The 21,365-nt window shown below is 41.7% G+C and overlaps 1 long non-coding RNA gene across 1 annotated transcript; it reads left to right on the top strand.

Annotated features, from left to right (window-relative positions):
* Positions 1 to 3,507: 3,507 nt before the first annotated feature.
* Positions 3,508 to 21,119, top strand: LOC116356163 (uncharacterized). The gene is made up of 3 exons (XR_004204629.1): positions 3,508 to 3,853; positions 19,044 to 19,134; positions 20,510 to 21,119. It is a non-coding gene; the product is annotated as an uncharacterized LOC116356163 (long non-coding RNA).
* Positions 21,120 to 21,365: the final 246 nt, after the last annotated feature.

The following is a 21,365-nucleotide window of genomic DNA, read 5'->3' on the forward strand; positions in this document are numbered from 1 at the left end:
GAGATGTGTCGCGCTGCAAGACGCAAATGGTGGCAACACCAGATACTGATTGGTTTTCTGATCCACGCGCCTATTGTTTTTTTAAGGGATCTGTGACCAACAGATGCATATCTGTATTCCCAGTCATGTGAAATCCATAGATTAGGACATAATCAATTTATTTCAATTGACTGATTTCCTTAAATGAACTGTAACTCAGTAAAATTTTTGAAATGTTGCATGTTGAGTTGATATATTTGTTCAGTGTAACCAGCACAGTTAGTCCACCCTGTCTTCCGGCTGTTTTCTGTAAACAAGGACTGTAAACATGGAAATATGTCCGTGTGGGAACCCTAACCCTATAAAGATGTGTATCAATTCATTTATTAGATTTTTTTGCACACATTTCCAGATGTGTGATCCAGATCACACCGACTGTGTCATTGCATTTTGGTACACCAAAAGCACATTCATTTCCAATTAAACACTTTATTTGCCTTGCAGCATTGTGTTGCAGAGGCAGTTGCCATGTGTTCTGTGTGCATACTTTTGGATATATGCATCAAACTGTATGCTGACTCTTCGATCACACCGACAGTGTCATTGCGCAAAATAGTAAGCAGCATTCTCTGGATATGTATGCAACAAAAGTTCAAGCCATCTATGCATACATTCGATAAATCGAATGTATGCACCACACCAAACGTACTGCAACTGCCTCTGCAACACAATGCTGCAAGGCAAACACAGTGTTTCATTGGAAATTAATGTAATTCTGGTGTACCAAAATGCTGTTGCTGTTTTCAAAGCTAGTCAAGCCTCCCTGTGTGGACAGCCATGTTGGAAGCTGACCTTCGAGCTGACCTTGCCTGCTGTGAATTGTCACAGAATCGAAAAGGGACATATTTTTCGGGAGACTAAACATGCAGTTTATCCTTTCATCCACACGATGTCACTAAAGATATACATCAAAAGGGGGCCATCAACAGAAATGGAGGAATGAGAAAATGACATCCCATGCATGCATGCTTCTGATCCTAGAACATTTCACATGCAAATAGCTCTTGAACTCCAGGAATTACACTTTTTAGTTATTCAAAATCAAGATGTACTATATATGGAAATCTTACTGTGGCTGATGATGTAGGGCAGTCTAATTCTGAATGGATGATAATGATGATGTGTTGGTGTTGAATCTCATTTCAATCAGGCATAATCATTTCATTTGATTTAAATACTGAATAAATAACCTACTCTGCAGGAGCAATGGGGGGGGGCTCCCGAATGACGCAGCAGTCTAAAGGCACTGCATCTCACTGCTGGAGGCGTCACTGCAGACACCCTGGTTCAATTCCGGGCTGTATCACAACTGGCCGTGATTGGGAGTCCAATAGGGTGGCGCACAATTGGCCCAGCAACGTCTGGGTTTGGAAGGTGTAGGCCGCCATTGTAAGTAAGAATTTGTTCTTAACTGACTTGCCTAGTTAAATAAAGGTTAAATAAAAATAAATTAAAATGAGGAGGCGGACCCACCAAAGGAGAACTTGAACCACTCACAGGGTGAGTAGCCTACACTACCACCTGTGACATAAAAGCCTGGGCCTCTTGGTAGAGGCAGTATACCTTCCCATACAGGTGCAACATGTCCCAATACCAATGAGGGAACATTTCCAACAAAGGCCCGAGGGACCACAGGGATCTCATCACTGCCAACAGTATAGCAATTGAGGAGGAACAGCCAAAGCCAGGCTTGAACCAGGAACCCGGTAGTTATATGGTGAAGATGCACTAACTTTGTCATGAAAGGCTAGGCCTATAGACATCCTTCTCACAAGCAGGCTAGTGACATTCGGTGACAAGCTCAGTTTGATGTGAGTGCAAGTAAAATTGTTTTCAATTCCATAGACAGACTAATGTAGGCTACATCTTTTCTTTTGTCTTTTTATTTATCTTGTTTTCATTTTCTCGGCCTACCTGTCATGTTTGAATTGTGGTGTTAGCCTGTGTGTGAGTGTTTCTTTTCTAATCTGAATGCCACTACTGAAATTGCCCCTCGGAAGAGTTCATCTACTCTACTATTTCTGAATAGATACAAAAATTGTTATAGCCTAGTGCCCTAGTCACTTGCATGGAGTGGCTGTAGAGATTATAGTGAAGCAGCAGGCAGAATGGGAGGCTTTCAGACCATGCAGACACCACTCCTACATGTGGGCAAAGATTGTCTATTGTACTAACAAGATAGTCAAGTGACCGCTCTAACAATGGAAATACATGTCCTCAAAGATGGAAGGCAGGCCAGATCAGCTGGGACCATTCTAGCCAATAAGAGGGCAGATGTGCATGTTAACAACAGGCCATAGAGATAGATGACTCATTTTTGTATCTGTGCCATTATAGCATCTGTGTCAGCATTCTCCACATTAAAGTAGTCAATGTTCATCTTCTTCATTAGCGGATTGCGCCCAACTCATAGGAATCCCCACCCAGTTGACTACTTTAAAATGGTGGAAGCCCTCAATGGCAATGTCCATGCTAAAACTGGTTTTATATAACAGGTGGTTTGGAATTCCCATTGTTAAAGCCTATCCTGCCCATGTTATACTAAACAACATACACATAGCCACTACATTCATAAAAAGTGTCATTTTTTACATCATTATAGCAACGCACTACTACTACAACAATGTTGCAATATTGAAATTCGATCTCCACTAGTAATGGGAGTCAGGATGAGACAGACACGCAGTTTTTCTTAGCCAGTCAAAATCATGAATCAACATACTTGTATGGACATATGCAAACGAAATGCAGCTCGTTCGCAGTCTTTCCAGCTTGTCTGAAGTGATTGTGTTAGCTGTGTAGTTAGCTAGCTCACAAGGGGGAAATAGCCCCCTTGGCAATGATTTTTGTCTGCAATAGCAACCTGCAAAGTTCTTGAACTATCAACCATCGCTTACAAATTGAACTAACAACCATAGAACAACGAAAATTGCACTTGACAACCAGTTTTGGTGAATGTAGCATCATGTTTTGTTGAAAAATTCATGGTTTGGGAAATCATTTAGCTTTTTAATGTTGGTAACCTGTGTTGAAAAATTCATGATTTGGGAAATCATTTAGCTTTTTAATGCTGGTAACATGTTGTATAAAAGCAATAAGAGGCCTAAATGAAAGGCAATGCGTTCTGACATTTTTATCATGGCTTTGGTGGTCTACACCAGTCAGCCTCGCCTTATAGCTATGACCACATCACAGCCATTATAAAAATGTCAGAACACATCGCCTTATGTATTATTGCTTAAATATCCATGAGTCCTCTATCTCTTGCCAAAATACCACGTGCGTCCACTTATATTAGTGCATTCCTAACAACCTAAACATGACAAAACGTATATTTGATCAAATAAGCGACACGTAGCAACTTAGCAATTCTTTTTTTTGTTGTTGATCAAATTCGACGCTCTCTCGTTGACCTCCATACCAAAATTCCTCACTTCGTAGACAGATTTTGTCTCAATAAAACCTCTCGCTTCGTCTTTTCTTCTCTGAGATGGGCCAGCCACTTGGACACGCAGTTCGAAATAGACGTTCCCTCGTGCGTCGCCGCTTGGCTTGAGCTGTCGCTCCTTCTCTTCCTCTCGGGGATGGTGAGGTGATTCGGGGCATGAGCAATGGGACTGAGCTGACACAGAACCCAATACCCCAAAGCAACGCTGGACTTTCAGAACGCGGAGAAGAAGACACTCGAAATTTCTCGCAGTTTCAAGGATGTTCTTCCCAGATGTGCCTCCAACCATCAATTATGCACTCGTGTTAGGAATAACGTGTCTGACGGTCTTCTGCAACTTCACCAAAAGTTCCTCTGAGTTTTCAGGTTGGGAAAGCATGCTTACCCCTTTATAATGAATGCTGCTTTTGTTGAACCATTCTAGTGTGTATTATGTATATGTGACGTAAATGCTTGAAAGAGTTGTTTTGGGCTACAACAAGTGATACAGAAAGCCATGGTGGTCAGGGAATTTTATAAAGTCGTGGTTATTGCACAGAGCGTATTTTTGGGCTGCCTTTAGACAGGCAGCCCAATTCTTATATTGTTTCCACTAATTGGTATTTTGACCAATCACATCAGCTCTTTTTCAGAGCTGGTATAAATTGGTCAAAAGACCAATTAGTGAGAGAAACAATATATTAGAATTGGGCTACCAGTCCAAATACAGTCTAGGTTTCAGATTTGCAGAACACAGTCCAAATGGTTATTGGTTGCAGTTTCTTTTTACTAGCCTACTTGTTTTGTAGTCAATGGGCCCTCATTGGCGTGTTGCAACCTGTCATGCATGTGTTTGTTTCGTAGTAGGCTAAACGACCATGGCTTTTAAAGGTACGCTCTCTAAGATGTGCATGCCATCAAAGAGTGGACCACCAACACAAACAATGGTGGTAATGTATCCCATGGCTTCACATGCAAGTGACATTGATATTATAGGCTATATCTAGTGCTTAAGGCATGACATTCCATAGAGGAACATTACTGTTTTTTTGCTACATTATTCGTCAGAATATGACAACTAAGCCCTAAAACAATGTTTTTGTTGTTATAAGGTATAGAGTTGCACTAATCTCAACCAGGTAAAGTCATATTATTCCAAGTGAAGTGTAGGCCTATTTCATTCCATGATTTGACAGGAAATGTCACTGGCTTTAAATCATGCTGAAAGCCTCATGTGCTTGGTGCCCTGGCTAAACATGTGCCCTGTTGTTTTGCTGCTTGACAATGACCCACAGGCACTTCAAATAAGTCTTTTGTTTTTACTGTAGCCAGTGCCTCAGTATCAGGTACTGTAAGCCTAGTACTCTAACTCACATGTGTAAATAGCACACACAACTTCCTGATCATGTGTGTAGATTAAGACATGACAACATGGAGTCAATATTTTACTTCATGAAGGCTTTTTCTACTACCTCACCCGGCCCAAAAATATATATAACCCACATTCTTCCGACTTCCAACACAGCCGTATTGAGAATATTGCAAGAGCATTGGCAGATATGGATACACGTAACATTACTCATGTGGGTGTTTTCTGTGTGGCAAACAGCAAGTAAAGAGCCCTAACCCCTAACTGTGGTCTATTGTAATGAATGGAAACGTAGTATGGTCCAAGTTTCATTATGAATTCAGTTCACATACAGTACCAGTAGAACACAGTACTAGGGGAGACCTTTCCAGGGAGACCTTTCCAGGGAGACCTTTCCAGGGAGACCTTTCCAGGGAGACCTTTCCAGGGAGACCTTTCCAGGGAGACCTTTCCAGGGAGACCTCGCAAGAAAGTCAGCAAGGGAAACTTCAGAAGACACCACTGTCTCTCATTTGAGGTTGGAGGCCAACTCTTCGCTAGCCCCCAGGCCAGGCCAGCTACCTTGTTTCAGACTGAGTAGCAGCAGCAGGGATGGATGTTTTGTTTACAGTGTCATAAACCAGGAAGAGAGCTTTGTGTCAATGTGAATTGGCTTCTAATGGGTCTCCTAATGGTTTTAAATGAGCGGACAAATGCCTGACCGGGGGCCAAGGTTTTAAAGAGCAGATGTGTTAAGTTAACTTGTGTGTGTTAAGTTTGAAGTTAACTTAACACTACTTTTGTGCCCTGTTGCGTAGGTGACAGCTGTCCTTACATCTTAAAAGGCTGAAAACTTTACATCTAGAGTCCCTTCAACTCAATATTGTCCAAAAATAGATTGAGTCAATCGATAGGCCTGTAATGTGACCTCAGAGAAAACGTTACACCATTTTCAAAACGTCGGGTCATAGGCAGGAGTTAATTCTGCAAAATCTAGAAAATCTCTAATTCGGCAGCTTTGTAGCAACATAAACACATTTCTTGAGATAACTGCACACAAGTTGGACTTAAGCCTAAATCATTCATTATAGTCAATGTGCGATTTGAAAAAGCATTTGACATAAGTGCATTAGGATCCAGGCCTTGCTCATCTCATTTCCTCTCCTTTATGACCCCTGACAACACGATAGACCTAAGAGTTACAGTGAAAAGTAATTGGAAACCAACTAGTCCTTATACCTATCCATTCCTCTGAAGGGGAAGGAGACAGGAAAGGAAGCAAATCTAGAAAATCTCTAATTCGGCAGCTTTGTAGCAACATAAACACATTTCTTGAGATAACTGCACACAAGTTGGACTTAAGCCTAAATCATTCATTATAGTCAATGTGCGATTTGAAAAAGCATTTGACATAAGTGCATTAGGATCCAGGCCTTGCTCATCTCATTTCCTCTCCTTTATGACCCCTGACAACACGATAGACCTAAGAGTTACAGTGAAAAGTAATTGGAAACCAACTAGTCCTTATACCTATCCATTCCTCTGAAGGGGAAGGAGACAGGAAAGGAAGCCATTAAGTACCATTTAGTTGCGGCTTCCAACCATGAGACATATCGTCTAGCCTCTCCTCCCTGCAGATGTAGGCTAGGCCTAGAGACGGCCATCTTCATCAGCTTCTGTCACCCTCCTCAGCTCCTGCCACCCTCCTCAGCTCAGCAGCAGCTGTGAATCAAAGGCTTGGTACTTGGTCTCCAGGGAGACGACAGCTGGCCAAGAATGTGCCTTGTTGCTAAAGTTCTCTGTCAGTGCCCCAGATGGCATTTGGAAGCAGAGTTATTTTCTTAATTCACATGGAATTGAATGCAGCCTAGTCATCAGTTTTTGCTTGTTGCGTTGGAGTGGTCCTGTTGAGCAAACAAGATTGATTTTGGGGACTCAGGTCTCCAATTCCGAACTCCCGGCCCTATTACTAATATAATTTAGGAGTTTAGGAACCAGGAATGTTATTTCCTTTCCCTTCCCCCAAAGGGACAAAGTACTGGAATCAATAGACCATTGAAAATTCCTTATGGCAAAGTCCTACTAATGAAAGTAAAGATGTGTACATATAATCAGTGCATATCAGCGCTAGTCATACATTTCCAGTTGTCATAATGTCATGTTCGCTCTAGAAACCTAGAAATCAAGGCTAAACCAGTGCTGACAATGTTAGCTTAAATAGCATGCAAGTATAGGCGATAGGGGGATACCTAGTCAGTTGTTCAACTGACTTCATTCAACTGAAATTTGTCTTCCGCATTTACCCCAACCCCTCTGAATCAGAGCAAGCATTGAATTATTTAATTCACCCGTAGATATAAAAAAAACAATGTTGGTGGTAGGTAATTGAGTTCTATCTCTCCTTATCACCTCTACTATTCCAACACACAGCTGCCTGAATGACTCATTTAATGGCGCCGGAGGAGATGGCTGCCGTTTTGTGGGCTCTTAACCAAATTGTGCGTGTTTTATTTTGTACATAATGTTTCTGCCACCGTCTCTTATGACCGAAAAGAGCTCCTGGACAGAACAGTGATTACTCACCTCAAACTGGACAAAGATATTTTTCTTCAAGGGCTTGTTAGTAAGTATTTCACTTTAAGGTTGTACCTGTTGAATTTGGCGCATGTGACAAATACAATTTTATTTAATTAGAAGTGGGGAATGAGCATTTCATGTAGAAGACCCCCTTGGGCTACGAGCTAGCTCTTTAAATATGCAGTCAGTCATGTCAGAAGCAGATTCATTACTTACCAACAACAGCTGCCAATTCCAATACAACTTTATCAGTGACGAATTCCCAAGATTTGTGAATCTGATCGGACCGAACAGCTAGCGCAACAGCTAAAATGGCTTTGAAAAAAACATGATTTTGGATTTTAGGGAGAAGTATCTAACAAAATAACTACACTCTGCCATTCACTAATCATAAACGCTTCACATATAATAGACATGTCGGTACATTTGTGGACTAAATTCACACTTACTGAACCTTTAGAACCATCATCATTATCAGTATTTGGACATTGAATCATAGTGCTTGAAGCGTAGGTCCTTTTCCCAGGAATAACAGGTATACATTATCAGTACTTGGACATTGAATCATAGTGCTTGAAGCGTAGGTCCTTTTCCCAGGAATAACAGGTATACATTATCAGTACTTGGACATTGAATCATAGTGCTTGAAGCGTAGGTCCTTTTCCCAGGAATAACAGGTATACATTATCAGTACTTGGACATTGAATCATAGTGCTTGAAGCGTAGGTCCTTTTCCCAGGAATAACAGGTATACATTATCAGTACTTGGACATTGAATCATAGTGCTTGAAGCGTAGGTCCTTTTCCCAGGAATAACAGGTATACATTATCAGTACTTGGACATTGAATCATAGTGCTTGAAGCGTAGGTCCTTTTCCCAGGAATAACAGGTATACATTATCAGTACTTGGACATTGAATCATAGTGCTTGAAGCGTAGGTCCTTTTCCCAGGAATAACAGGTATACATTATCAGTACTTGGACATTGAATCATAGTGCTTGAAGCGTAGGTCCTTTTCCCAGGAATAACAGGTATACATTATCAGTACTTGGACATTGAATCATAGTGCTTGAAGCGTAGGTCCTTTTCCCAGGAATAACAGGTATACATTATCAGTACTTGGACATTGAATCATAGTGCTTGAAGCGTAGGTCCTTTTCCCAGGAATAACAGGTATACATTATCAGTACTTGGACATTGAATCATAGTGCTTGAAGCGTAGGTCCTTTTCCCAGGAATAACAGGTATACATTATCAGTACTTGGACATTGAATCATAGTGCTTGAAGCGTAGGTCCTTTTCCCAGGAATAACAGGTATACATTATCAGTACTTGGACATTGAATCATAGTGCTTGAAGCGTAGGTCCTTTTCCCAGGAATAACAGGTATACATTATCAGTACTTGGACATTGAATCATAGTGCTTGAAGCGTAGGTCCTTTTCCCAGGAATAACAGGTATACATTATCAGTACTTGGACATTGAATCATAGTGCTTGAAGCGTAGGTCCTTTTCCCAGGAATAACAGGTATACATTATCAGTACTTGGACATTGAATCATAGTGCTTGAAGCGTAGGTCCTTTTCCCAGGAATAACAGGTATACATTATCAGTACTTGGACATTGAATCATAGTGCTTGAAGCGTAGGTCCTTTTCCCAGGAATAACAGGTATACATTATCAGTACTTGGACATTGAATCTTAGTGCTTGAAGCGTAGGTCCTTTTCCCAGGAATAACAGGTATACATTATCAGTACTTGGACATTGAATCATAGTGCTTGAAGCGTAGGTCCTTTTCCCAGGAATAACAGGTATACATTATCAGTACTTGGACATTGAATCATAGTGCTTGAAGCGTAGGTCCTTTTCCCAGGAATAACAGGTATACATTATCAGTACTTGGACATTGAATCATAGTGCTTGAAGCGTAGGTCCTTTTCCCAGGAATAACAGGTATACATTATCAGTACTTGGACATTGAATCATAGTGCTTGAAGCGTAGGTCCTTTTCCCAGGAATAACAGGTATACATTATCAGTACTTGCACATTGAATCATAGTGCTTGAAGCGTAGGTCCTTTTCCCAGGAATAACAGGTATACAACATCGGAACTTTAAAGGGACAGTCCAGATTTCAAGTCAAAGATTCTGAAAATCATTTTGTCTAGCTAAATTACTTGTTTCTTTGCACTTAAACATGACATTAATCCACCTTTTCTATGCCTTTGGGATAACACATTCTCTCAGGCACACATTGTCTACCAGTGTGACATATGACCCCAGCTGCAGAAGTATTTTACCCCAATCTTTCTTTCGTTGTCGTCCAGCCCAATGCGTCATGCAGGGTTGCTCCATAGGTCTCTATTATTGTAGACCCACCAGGATGTTACAGTGAACTTTCCCCCTCTCTCTCTCTTTCTGTGTCTCGTAAACCTGTGACCGGGAGACCCGTTTAACCTCAGTCAATGGCTGTTAAATGGTCACAGGGTCAACAAAGGTCAAACCCTCTTAACTAATGTGTGTGTGTGTGGCTGGAGGGCTAATGATCCATCTTGCCTTCCTGTCTCTGCTCTTGATGTGAGCATACACGGAGAGTCAAAACCCACAGTTTTGTGTTTTAAATCAACATTTTCCAAAGAAGGCCACCCAAATCTTAGCATTTTGTTTGGTTGTGTTCCTGTTACTAAATGTGATGTCTGATTAAACAAAGTGTTGGAAGCTTTGCTGGTTGCTTGTGTACAGATCTATGCATGGAGTAGCAAGATTCAGCAACAGCAGCCCACTTGGAGAGCATGCTAACCTAACCTCACCTGGGACCTCCATGTAAAACCAGCATGGACACAGGCCCACCCACTGGGGAGCCAGGCCCTGACAGGCCAACTCAATCAGATTGATGTAGTTTAAGCATTGTTGTGGACTTTTTTTCTCCCTTCTATAAAACAAGTGTGATGTATAGGACAACCTTTGCACACAGGTGCCTTTCCTTCACTGGGCGGGCCTTGGGGGAATTTTTTGGCAAAATCCCCTCATTGTTTTTTGGTGGTATTCAACGGGCTTAAGTCTAATATAAACATTCTTATAATATGCGCTTATTTGCACTGCATCTATGACTGTATGAAAAAAACGTAGCGTAATGGGCACACAACAGATAATAAAACAGTCAATAAAACCTTGTGCATCATTATTTCCCTCATACAGACAAGGCAGCGCTCATTGCCACTGCGCTCGATCCCCGACACAAGCACATGCGCTTTGTGGAGCAGCATTTCCGCCTGGAGATCAAGGAAAAGCCAACAGAAATGTAATACAGAACCAAACTGCCGATTTTCAAGTGCCAGCAATGCTGATGATTCTAACGCACACCCACATCACCAGCCCTCCACACACTTTTTGGAGAGGAATACTACACCAATGACGGGAACCCCCCAAAAAAACGAAGTTGAGCTTTATTTCACGAGCCGTGCATCCCACCTCAGGACAACCCACTGGAGTGGTGAGGCCCGGTAAATGAAGCCTAGTGTCCTGGATAAGCAGTACCTCACTGTACTGGCAACCTCGGTTCCAGCAGAGAGAGTCTGCGGGCCTTCTCGTAAATCGGCTCTGTACTCGCCTCTCCTCTGAAAATGTGGATATGCTAATTCTCTTGAATAACAATGCTTAGCAATTTTAACCTTTCGTTTTTATTAAAGACACAATCTGTTTACCTGTAATTTCTTTAAATGTAGCCAATACTTATTTATTTATTTTAGGGAAAAAAATCTGTCGTTTGGATTATGTAGCTCTTTTCAAGTTAATATATTTTTCCATGTTTGACTTTTAGTTTTTATTAAGGACACTTAATGTGTTTTACTTTCTTTCAATATCCAATTCTAATTTGTTTTGCACAATAATCAGTAATAGATGAAAAACAGTATGTATTATATGTAATTCACTTGTTTACTGAATGTTTTGGGTGTTTTGTCAGGCTAATTACATACAGTTAAAGTTGGAAGTTTACACACACCTTAACCAAATACATTTAAACTCAGTTTTTCACAATTCCTGACATTTAATCCTAGTAAAAATATTCCCTGTTTTAGGTCAGTTAGGATCACCACTTTATTTTAAGAATGTGAAATGTCAGATTAACAGTAGTGATTTATTTCCACTTTTATTTCTTTCATCACATTCCCAGTGGGTCAGAAGTTTACATACTCAGTTAGTATTTGGTAACATTGCCTTTTAAATTGTTTAACTTGGTCAAATGTTTTGGGTAGCCTTCCACAAGCTTCCCACAATAAGTTGGGGGAATTTTGGCCCATTCCTCCTGACAGAGCTGGTGTAACTGAGTCAGGTTTGTAGGCCTCCTTCCTCGCACATGCTTTTTCAGTTCTGCCAACACATTTTCTATAGGATTGAGGTCAGGGCTTTGTGATGGCCACTCCAATATGTTGACTTTGTTGTCCTTAAGCCATTTTTCCACAACTTTGGAAGTATGTTGGGGTCATTGTCCATTTGGTAGACCCATTTGTGACCAAGCTTTAACTTCCTGACTGATGTCTTGAGATGTTGCTTCAATATATCCACATAATTTTCCTCCCTCATGAGCCATCTATTTTGTGAAGTGCACCAGTCCCTCCTGCAGAAAAGCACCCCCACAACGTGATGCTGCCACCCCCGTGCTTCATGGTTGGGATGGTGTTCTTCAGCTTGCAAGCTTCCCACTTTTTCCTCCAAACATAACGATGGTCATTATGGCCAAACAGTTCTATTTTTGTTTCATCAGACCAGAGGGCATTTCTCCAAAAAGTACGATCTTAATCCCCATGTGCAGTTGCAAACCGTAGTCTGGCTTTTTTATGGCGGTTTTGGAGCAGTGGCATCTTCCTTGCTGAGCGGCCTTTCAGGTTATGTCGATATAGGACTCGTTTTACTGTGGATTTAGATACATTTGTACCTGTTTCCTCCAGCATCGTCACAAGGTCCTTTGCTGTTGTTCTGGGATTGATTTGGACTTTTCGCACCAAAGTACGTTCATCTCTAGGAGAAAGAACATGTCTCCTTCCTGAGCGGTATGACGGCTGCATGGTCCCATGGTGTTTATACCTGCGTACCATTGTTTGTACAGATGAAGGTGGTGCCTTCAGGCGTTTGGGAATTGCTCCCAAGGATGGACCAGACTTGTGGAGGTCTACAATTGTTTTTCTGAGGTCTTGACTGATTTCTTTTGATTTTCCCATGATGTCAAGCAAAGAGGCACTGAGTTTCACGGTAGGCCTTGAAATACATCCACAGGTACACCTCCAATTTACTCAATTATGTCAATTAGCCAATCATTAGCTTCTTTAAGCCATGGCATCATTTTCTGAACTTTTCCAAGCTGTTTAAATGCACTGTCAACTTAGTGTATGTAAACTTCTGACCCACTGGAATTGTGATACAGTGAATTATAAGTTAAATAATCTGTCTGTAAACAATTGTTGGGAAAATTACTTGTGTCATGCACAAAATAGATGTCCTAACCGACTTGCCAAAGCTATAGTTTAACAAGAAATTTGCGGAGTGGTTGATAAACACACGTTGGTAAGTGTCATAAAAACGTATGTAAACTTCCAACTTCAACTGTAAAGAGACGGCAACAGCATTAAAAAATACTTTCAAATGCCCATCACACACACACACACACACACACACCTCCCTTCATTATCCAGATCCCCTAGAAGCCTCCCATATCTTAATCCTGCTCTGACTTTTGAGAGCTGATTAGAGTGCACCAGGCCCCCTTCCCTCTTACCATGTAACCCCCTCTCAGCACCTCTCCATACTCCTCCAAACAAATCCCCTACTTCGCCTCCTGCTTCTTTTGTCTACAGGGGACAGAGTCAGTTGGAAGGAGGGGGGATAGTATTATCTTAAACAGAAAGAAAGAAGAAGAAACTGAACTATTAAGCAGCTCGCTGATGTTCCATGGAGCCGGATTGTGAAATACTCCATTCATCGCTATCGACGGTCTCGAGCAAAAGTCCTAAAATCCCATCGGGCAGGGCTATAGTGGAGTTGGTCGAGATCTTCGAGTTCTTCTGTGTCCACATCACTAAGGAATTATCATGGTCCAATACAGTCATGAAAAAGATATGACAAAGCCTCTTCCCCCTCAACAAGCTGAAAATAATTGACATGGACCCTCAGATTCCTGGGAATCTGCACCATTGAGAGCATCTTAACTAGCTGCATCACTGCTTGGCATTCAACTGCAAGGCTCTATAGAGGGTAGTGCATACAGCCCAGTACATCACTGGGGACTGGATCCTTGACATCCAGAACCTCTATACCAGGTGGTGGTGCATACAGCCCAGTACATCACTGGGGACTGGATCCCTGACATCCAGAACCTCTATACCAGGTGGTGGTGCATACAGCCCAGTACATCACTGGGGACTGGATCCCTGCCATCCAGAACCTCTATACCAGGTGGTGGTGCATACAGCCCAGTACATCACTGGGGACTGGATCCCTGACATCCAGAACCTCTATACCAGGTGGTGGTGCAGACAGCCCAGTACATCACTGGGGACTGGATCCCTGCCATCCAGAACCTCTATACCAGGTGGTGGTGCATACAGCCCAGTACATCACTGGGGACTGGATCCCTGACATCCAGAACCTCTACACCAGGTGGTGGTGCATACAGCCCAGTAAATCACTGGGGACTGGATCCCTGACATCCAGAACCTCTATACCAGGTGGTGGTGCATACAGCCCAGTACATCACTGGGGACTGGATCCTTGACATCCAGAACCTCTATACCAGGTGGTGGTGCATACAGCCCAGTACATCACTGGGGACTGGATCCCTGACATCCAGAACCTCTATACCAGGTGGTGGTGCAGACAGCCCAGTACATCACTGGGGACTGGATCTCTGACATCCAGAACCTCTATACCAGGTGGTGGTGCATACAGCCCAGTACATCACTGGGGACTGGATCCCTGCCATCCAGAACCTCTATACCAGGTGGTGGTGTAGACAGCCCAGTACATCACTGGGGACTGGATCCCTGACATCCAGAACCTCTATACCAGGTGGTGGTGCATACAGCCCAGTACATCACTGGGGACTGGATCCCTGACATCCAGAACCTCTATACCAGGTGGTGGTGCATACAGCCCAGTACATCACTGGGGACTGGATCCCTGACATCCAGAACCTCTATACCAGGTGGTGGTGCAGACAGCCCAGTACATCACTGGGGACTGGATCCTTGACATCCAGAACCTCTATACCAGGTGGTGGTGCATACAGCCCAGTACATCACTGGTGACTGGATCCCTGACATCCAGAACCTCTATACCAGGTGGTGGTGCAGACAGCCCAGTACATCACTGGGGACTGGATCCCTACCAACCAGAACCTCTATACCAGGTGGTGGTGCATACAGCCCAGTACATCACTGGGGACTGGATCCCTGACATCCAGAACCTCTACACCAGGTGGTGGTGCATACAGCCCAGTACATCACTGGGGACTGGATCCCTGACATCCAGAACCTCTATACCAGGTGGTGGTGCATACAGCCCAGTACATCACTGGGGACTGGATCCCTGACATCCAGAACCTCTATACCAGGTGGTGGTGCATACAGCCCAGTACATCACTGGGGACTGGATCCCTGACATCCAGAACCTCTGTACCAGGTGGTGTCAGAGGAAGGCCCTAAAAATTGTTGAAGACTCCAGCCACCCAAGTCATAGACTGTTCTCTCTGGTACCGCACGGCAAGCAGTTACCGATACACCAAGTCTGGAACCAACACGACCCTGAACAGCTTTTACCCCCAAGCTCAATCTCTGAATTGACCCTTTTTGCACTTACCCCTTTGACTCATCGCAATCACTGCTGCTACTGTTTATCTATTCTGTTGCCTAGTCACTTTATGAGTACAGTACCAGTCAAAAGTTTGGACACACCTACATAGTAGATATGTATGGAATCATGTAGTAACCAAAAAAGTGTTTAAAAAAAAAAGATATATATATTTGAGATTCTTCAAAGTAGCCACCCTAGCTTTGCTCACTCTTGGCATTCTCTCAACCAGCTTCATGAGGTGTGTCATCTGGAATGCATTTAAGTTAGCAGGTGTGACAAGGTATTGTGGTATACAGAAGATAACCCTATTTGGTAAAAGACCAAGAGCAGCTCAAATAACAAAAGAGAATAGACAGTCCATTACTTTAAGACATAAAGGTCAGTCAATCCGGAAGATTAAGAACTTTGAAAGTTTCTTCAAGTGCAGTCAGAAAAACCATCAAGAACTATGATGAAACTGGGTCTCATGAGGACTGCCACAGGAAAGGTAGACCCAGAGTTAACTCTGCTGCAGAGGACAAGTTCATTAGAGTTAACTGCACCTCAGATTTCAGCCCAAATAAATGCTTTACAGAGTAACAGGCACATCTCAACTTCAACTGTTCAGAGGAGACTGCGAGAATCAGGCATTCACAGTCAAATTGCTGCAAAGAAACCACTACTAAAGGACACCAATCGTAAGAAGAGACATGCATGGGCCAAGAAACACGAGCAATGGACATTAGACCGGTGGAAGTCCAAATTTGAGATTTTTGGTTCCAAACCGACGCAGAGTAGGTGAACGGATGATCTCTGTATGTGTGGTTCCCACCATGAAGCATGATGGTGTGGGGGTGCTTTGCAGGCGACACTGTCAGTGATTTATTTAGAATTCAAGGCACAGTTAACCAGCATGGCTACCACAACATTCTGCAGTGATACTCCACCCAATCTGGTTTGGGTTTAATGGGACTATCATTTTATTTTTCATCAGCACAATGACCCAACACACCTCCCGGCTGTGTAAGTGTTATTACCCAAGAAAGGGGGTGATGGAGTGCTGCCTCAGATGACCTGGCCTCCACAATCGCCCGACCTCAACCCAATTGAGATGAGTTGGACTGAAGAGTGAAGTTAACTTGTTGGCTGCTTTTTCAGCATATGTGGGATGTCCTTCAAGACTGTTGGAAAGGTATTCCAGGCGAAGCTGGTTGAGAGAATGCAAAGCTGTCATCAAGGCAGGTGGCTACTTTGAATAATCTAAAATACATTTGTTTAACACTTTTGGTTACTACATGATTCCATATGTGTTATTTCATAGTTTAGATGTCTTCACTATTACTCTACAATGTAGAAAATAGTACAAATGAAAGAAAAACTTGAATGAGTAGGTGTGTCCAAACTTTTGACTGGTACTGTACCTACATACCTTCGGAATGTATTACATATTGACTTATTCCACATTTTGGTGTGTTACAGCCTGAATTCAAAATTGATTCAAGTATTTTATTTTCTCGCCCATCTTCACACAATACCCCATAATGCCAGTGAAAACATGTTTTTAGAAATGTTTGCTAATTTATTGAACATTTAATACAGAAATATGTAATTAACATAAGTATTCACACCCCTGAGCCAGTAGATGTCAGAATGACATTTGGCAGTGATTACAGTTGCGAGTGTTTCTGGATACGTTTCTAAGAGCTTTACACCTGAATTGTACAGTATTTGCTCATTATTCTTCAAAGTTCTTCAAGGTCTGTCAAGTTGTTTGGTGATTATTACTAGACAGCCATTTTCAAGTCTTGCCATAGATTTACAAGCTGATTTTAAGTCAAAACTAACTAGGCCAATCAGGAACATTCAATGTCGTCTTGGTATGCAACTCTAGTGTAGATCTGGCCTTGTCTTTTAGGTAATTGTCCTGCTGAAAGGCGAATTCATATCCCAGTGTCTGGTGGAAAGCAGACTGAACCTGGTTTTCCTCTAGGATATTGTCTGTGCTTAGCTCCATTCCCTTTATTTTGAATCCTGAAAAACTCCCCAGTACTTAACAATTACAAGCATATCCATAACATAATGCAACCACCACTATTCTTGAAAATATGGACAGTGGTACTTAGTAATGTCTTGTATTGGATTTTCCCAAAACATAACATTTTGTATTCAGGACTAAAAGTGAATTGCTTTACCCCATTTCTGCAGTATTACTTGTTGCAAACAAGATGCATGTTTAGAAACATTTGCATTCTGTACAGTCTTCCTTCTTTTTACTATGTCAATGAGGTTCGTATTGTGGATGAACTACATTGCTGTTGATCCATCCTCAGTTTTGTCCTATCACAACCATTCAACTCTGTAACTGGCCTCATGGTGAAATCCCTGAGCCATTTCCTTCCTCTCTGGCAACTGAGTTAGGAAGGATGCCACAGTGTGATTAATTACCATGCTCAAAGGGATGTTCAATGGCTGCTTTTTTATTTTGACCCATCTATCAATAGGTGCCCTTTTTTTGCGAGACATTGTAATACCTTCCTGGTAGTTGTGGTTGATTCTGGGTTGGAAATTCACTGCTCCACCAAGGGACTTTACAGATTGTGTGTGTGGGGTACAGAAATTAAGTAATTAAAAAAATCATGTTAAACAATATTTCACACAGAGTGAGTCCATGCAATTTATTATGTGACTTGTTAAGCACGTTTATACTCGTGCACTTATTTAGACTTTCCATTACAAAGGGGTTGAATACTTAGACTAAAGACATTTCATATTTTATTATTATTTTTTTTTTAAATGTCTAAAAACATCATTTGACTTTGACATTATGTGGTGTTGTGTGTAGACCATCTCAATTGAAATCATTTAAGATTCAGGCTGTAGCAACAAAATGTGGAAAAAGTCGAGGGGTGTGAATACTTTGAAGGCACGCTTTCTGAAGACATTGTACATCTCTACCTCAATTTATCTCGTACCCCTGCACATCAACTCGGTACTAGTTAGGGATTAACATGGGTAACTGGGATCCCGGGACCACTCTTCACATTTCCCAACAAGATCCTGGAAATTCTACAATTTTCCTGCAATTATACAGAATACACAACATGTGCAGCAGATTGGCAAAAAATCTAATGGCACATTATCCAAACAGGTTATCACATGGAAGCCTTTAGCCTAGTGTATTTACTTCACACAAAGTCCCCATAAATTCAAAGCACACGAATAATTGACACTGCCGGACTGTACACGCTACCCGAATGCAGTTTAGAGTTCTCATCAGAACTGAAAATTTGATTCCCGGTCGGACGAAAGCCCGGTGAGCTGAAGCCTGAGCCCTGGTCTGACATCAAAGAAATGAAATGAGCCGAACCCCCCCAAAAAAAGCCAGGTTACTAGAAAACAATAGGTTATATTGATTTAAACTGGTGTAGGCTAATGCAATTGAAGGCATGTATCAAATCATTGCTGAAACTGAAACTCATATATAACCGTTATACTAATTTAAATAAATTGTCATTTGTGGTAATCTAGATCATCATTTCAGCACCGTTTTTATTGGGACAGCTCCATCACACACTATTGAGACAAGCTTAGGGACTCATCAAGATATATCAATCAATGTCAGATATTTGTTTTCACTGAATCCTTGTTTGGATATTTGGTAACAATTAGGCTGGGGAAATGCTAGCTAAATTGAGTTGTGCTAACAATTATCTTTTTTTTCTAGTTTACTCGTATTAGCTGATCAGAACATGTTATACTCCTGTGACTTGTTTGATAATCAATCAAATGTGATTTTGTTTCACTGAATCTCTGTCTTTATCTCTGAGGTCAAGCACCTCCTGATGTAATCAACACTCCCCACACAAGGTCTGGTAGGGCCATCCGAAGACTTATTAACCTGAAAGGCTGTGTGTGAAGGTAAATAAAATAATAGTCAGAGACATTACAAACAAGTTCACGTTCCAGTTTATTGCAGACATGGACTACAAGCCAAAGTTAGGTGGAGCCAGCTTTTGTGGTAAAAATTTAAAAAGAGAACATGTAGAAATATTGTTACTCATATTGATGTTACACAGGAAACGGAAACCAATATTTACTTACCTTATTTCATGTGCTGGTTGACAACATGCCTAGTAAAGTTTGCTTAACTATACATCTTTGTCTGTCGTGACTACAACCAACACAAAGCATACTGACACATAGTAGCCTTATGGCTGAATATAGATCCTAGGCTATTTTCTTATTGATTTCTATTTTCTTAGGGATGCTACATATCAGTGGACAGTTTTGTCACATTGTGTACTCTGTATGTCATTTAGTGTGCCTGTGTCTCTATTTTAATCACACAGATGCATATTTTTGGTCATCTAGCAGCAGTCTGTCAAGCCACAATATCCTGTCATATATCTCACACACACACACACACACACACACTTCTATACAGTGAGGAGAACAAGTATTTGATACACTGCCGATTTTGCAGGTTTTCCTACTTACAAAGCATGTAGAGGTCTGTCATTTTTATCATTGGTACACTTCAACTGTGCGAGACGGAATCTAAAACAAAAATCCAGAAAATCACATTGTATGATTCTGCAAATTAATTACTTAAAAATCATACAATGTGATTTTCTGGATTTTAGTTCTGGATTCCGTCTCTCACAGTTGAAGTGTGCCTATGATAAAAATTACAGACGTCTACATGCTTTCTAAGTAGGAAACAGTGCCAATTTGGCAGGTTATCAAATACTTGTTTTCCCCACTGTATTTGTGACTATATTATAGAACTCGTAAAGTATGACACTCAATTGTAAGAGTGCGTCATATGGAGGAGCTGTGTTGGTTAGTCTATATTCGAGGTTGACCCATTTAATCGGAATGGCCGATTTTAATTAGGGCCGATTTCAATTTTTCCTAACAATCGGAAATCGGTATTTTGGCGCTTTTGCCGATATAAAAAAAAATATATATTTTTTTTCATATTCTTTATTTACCTAGGCAAGTCAGTTAAGAACACATTCTTATTTTCAATGACGGCAGGTTAACTGCCTTGTTCAGGGACAGAACGACAGATTTTCACCTTGTCAGCTCGGGGGTTACTTCCGGTTACTAGTCCAACGCTCTAACCACTAGGCTACCCTTCCGCCCCAATGTGTTGATTGTTTTGTTTTCTTTCATAGCTTAATGTTGATAAATGTGCGTCTGTGCTGCAATTTTAAAAAGTGAGTCGACGAAGCTTGAAGTATTTGCAGAAGATCATGCTCTTTGCTCAATATTTCCCCTTTGCTTCCAGTGGAAGAAGTGGATGGAAGATTCTCAGGACACAGTACACCTAGGCCAGGAAGGAGGCACCCTCAGGTAGTGCTGGTGGAAGGGCTATAGGAAGACACATCTCCATCCTTCAGCACTTTCTGGAGCCCCATACTGCATAATGGATGAGGCCCATCCAGCAACAGGCGGTACAGCCTGCATTTCCCCCCTCATATGAAGCCAAACACCAGTCAGCAAAACCACAATAACTCGTGGGTTGGGATGGCTCCTTGTACAAGCACCCCAAGGCACAATGACGAGGAGGAAGATGAGTTTGGGAAGGTAGACGACCATGACTCTCTCAGCACCATTTAGAAGGCCCTGGATAAATTCTGCCATGCTGATGAGGATGGTTCCTCTTGGCTGATCCCTGGAGTGAAGAACACAAAGCCTTTTACCAACAGCTGGTGGATGAGATTGGGGCACACTGCCAGATGATGCACCTGGAACAGTTGCACCAACAACAGTAGCTAGTGAACCAGCAGCTGCCCCTATCTCCATGTAATGAAATCACCATCAATATTGCACAGACCATTCATTTTTATTATTGCTTATTGTTTATATACACATTCCTTTTGTTATTCCTTTTTTCATTATTTGGGGTTATTCTTTACTTTTTTAGTTGTACAATGTAACTGATTTAGTTTTGCACAATTAAAAGTGACTGAATACCACTCAATGTGTCTGAAATGATCATGCAATAAAGGAAGCTCAGACTTTCCTCATGGGTTAAATTGAGCTTAAGATCTGCCTGGCTAGTCAGTTCTATCAGGTGAAGAGTGAACATTCTACCTTCATAATGTACATGCTAAACAAAAGTAGTCTCGGTAACGCTGTTG

This window comes from Oncorhynchus kisutch, linkage group LG21 (genome assembly GCF_002021735.2).
Source record: "Oncorhynchus kisutch isolate 150728-3 linkage group LG21, Okis_V2, whole genome shotgun sequence".
Classification (NCBI taxonomy): Eukaryota; Metazoa; Chordata; class Actinopteri; order Salmoniformes; family Salmonidae; genus Oncorhynchus; species Oncorhynchus kisutch.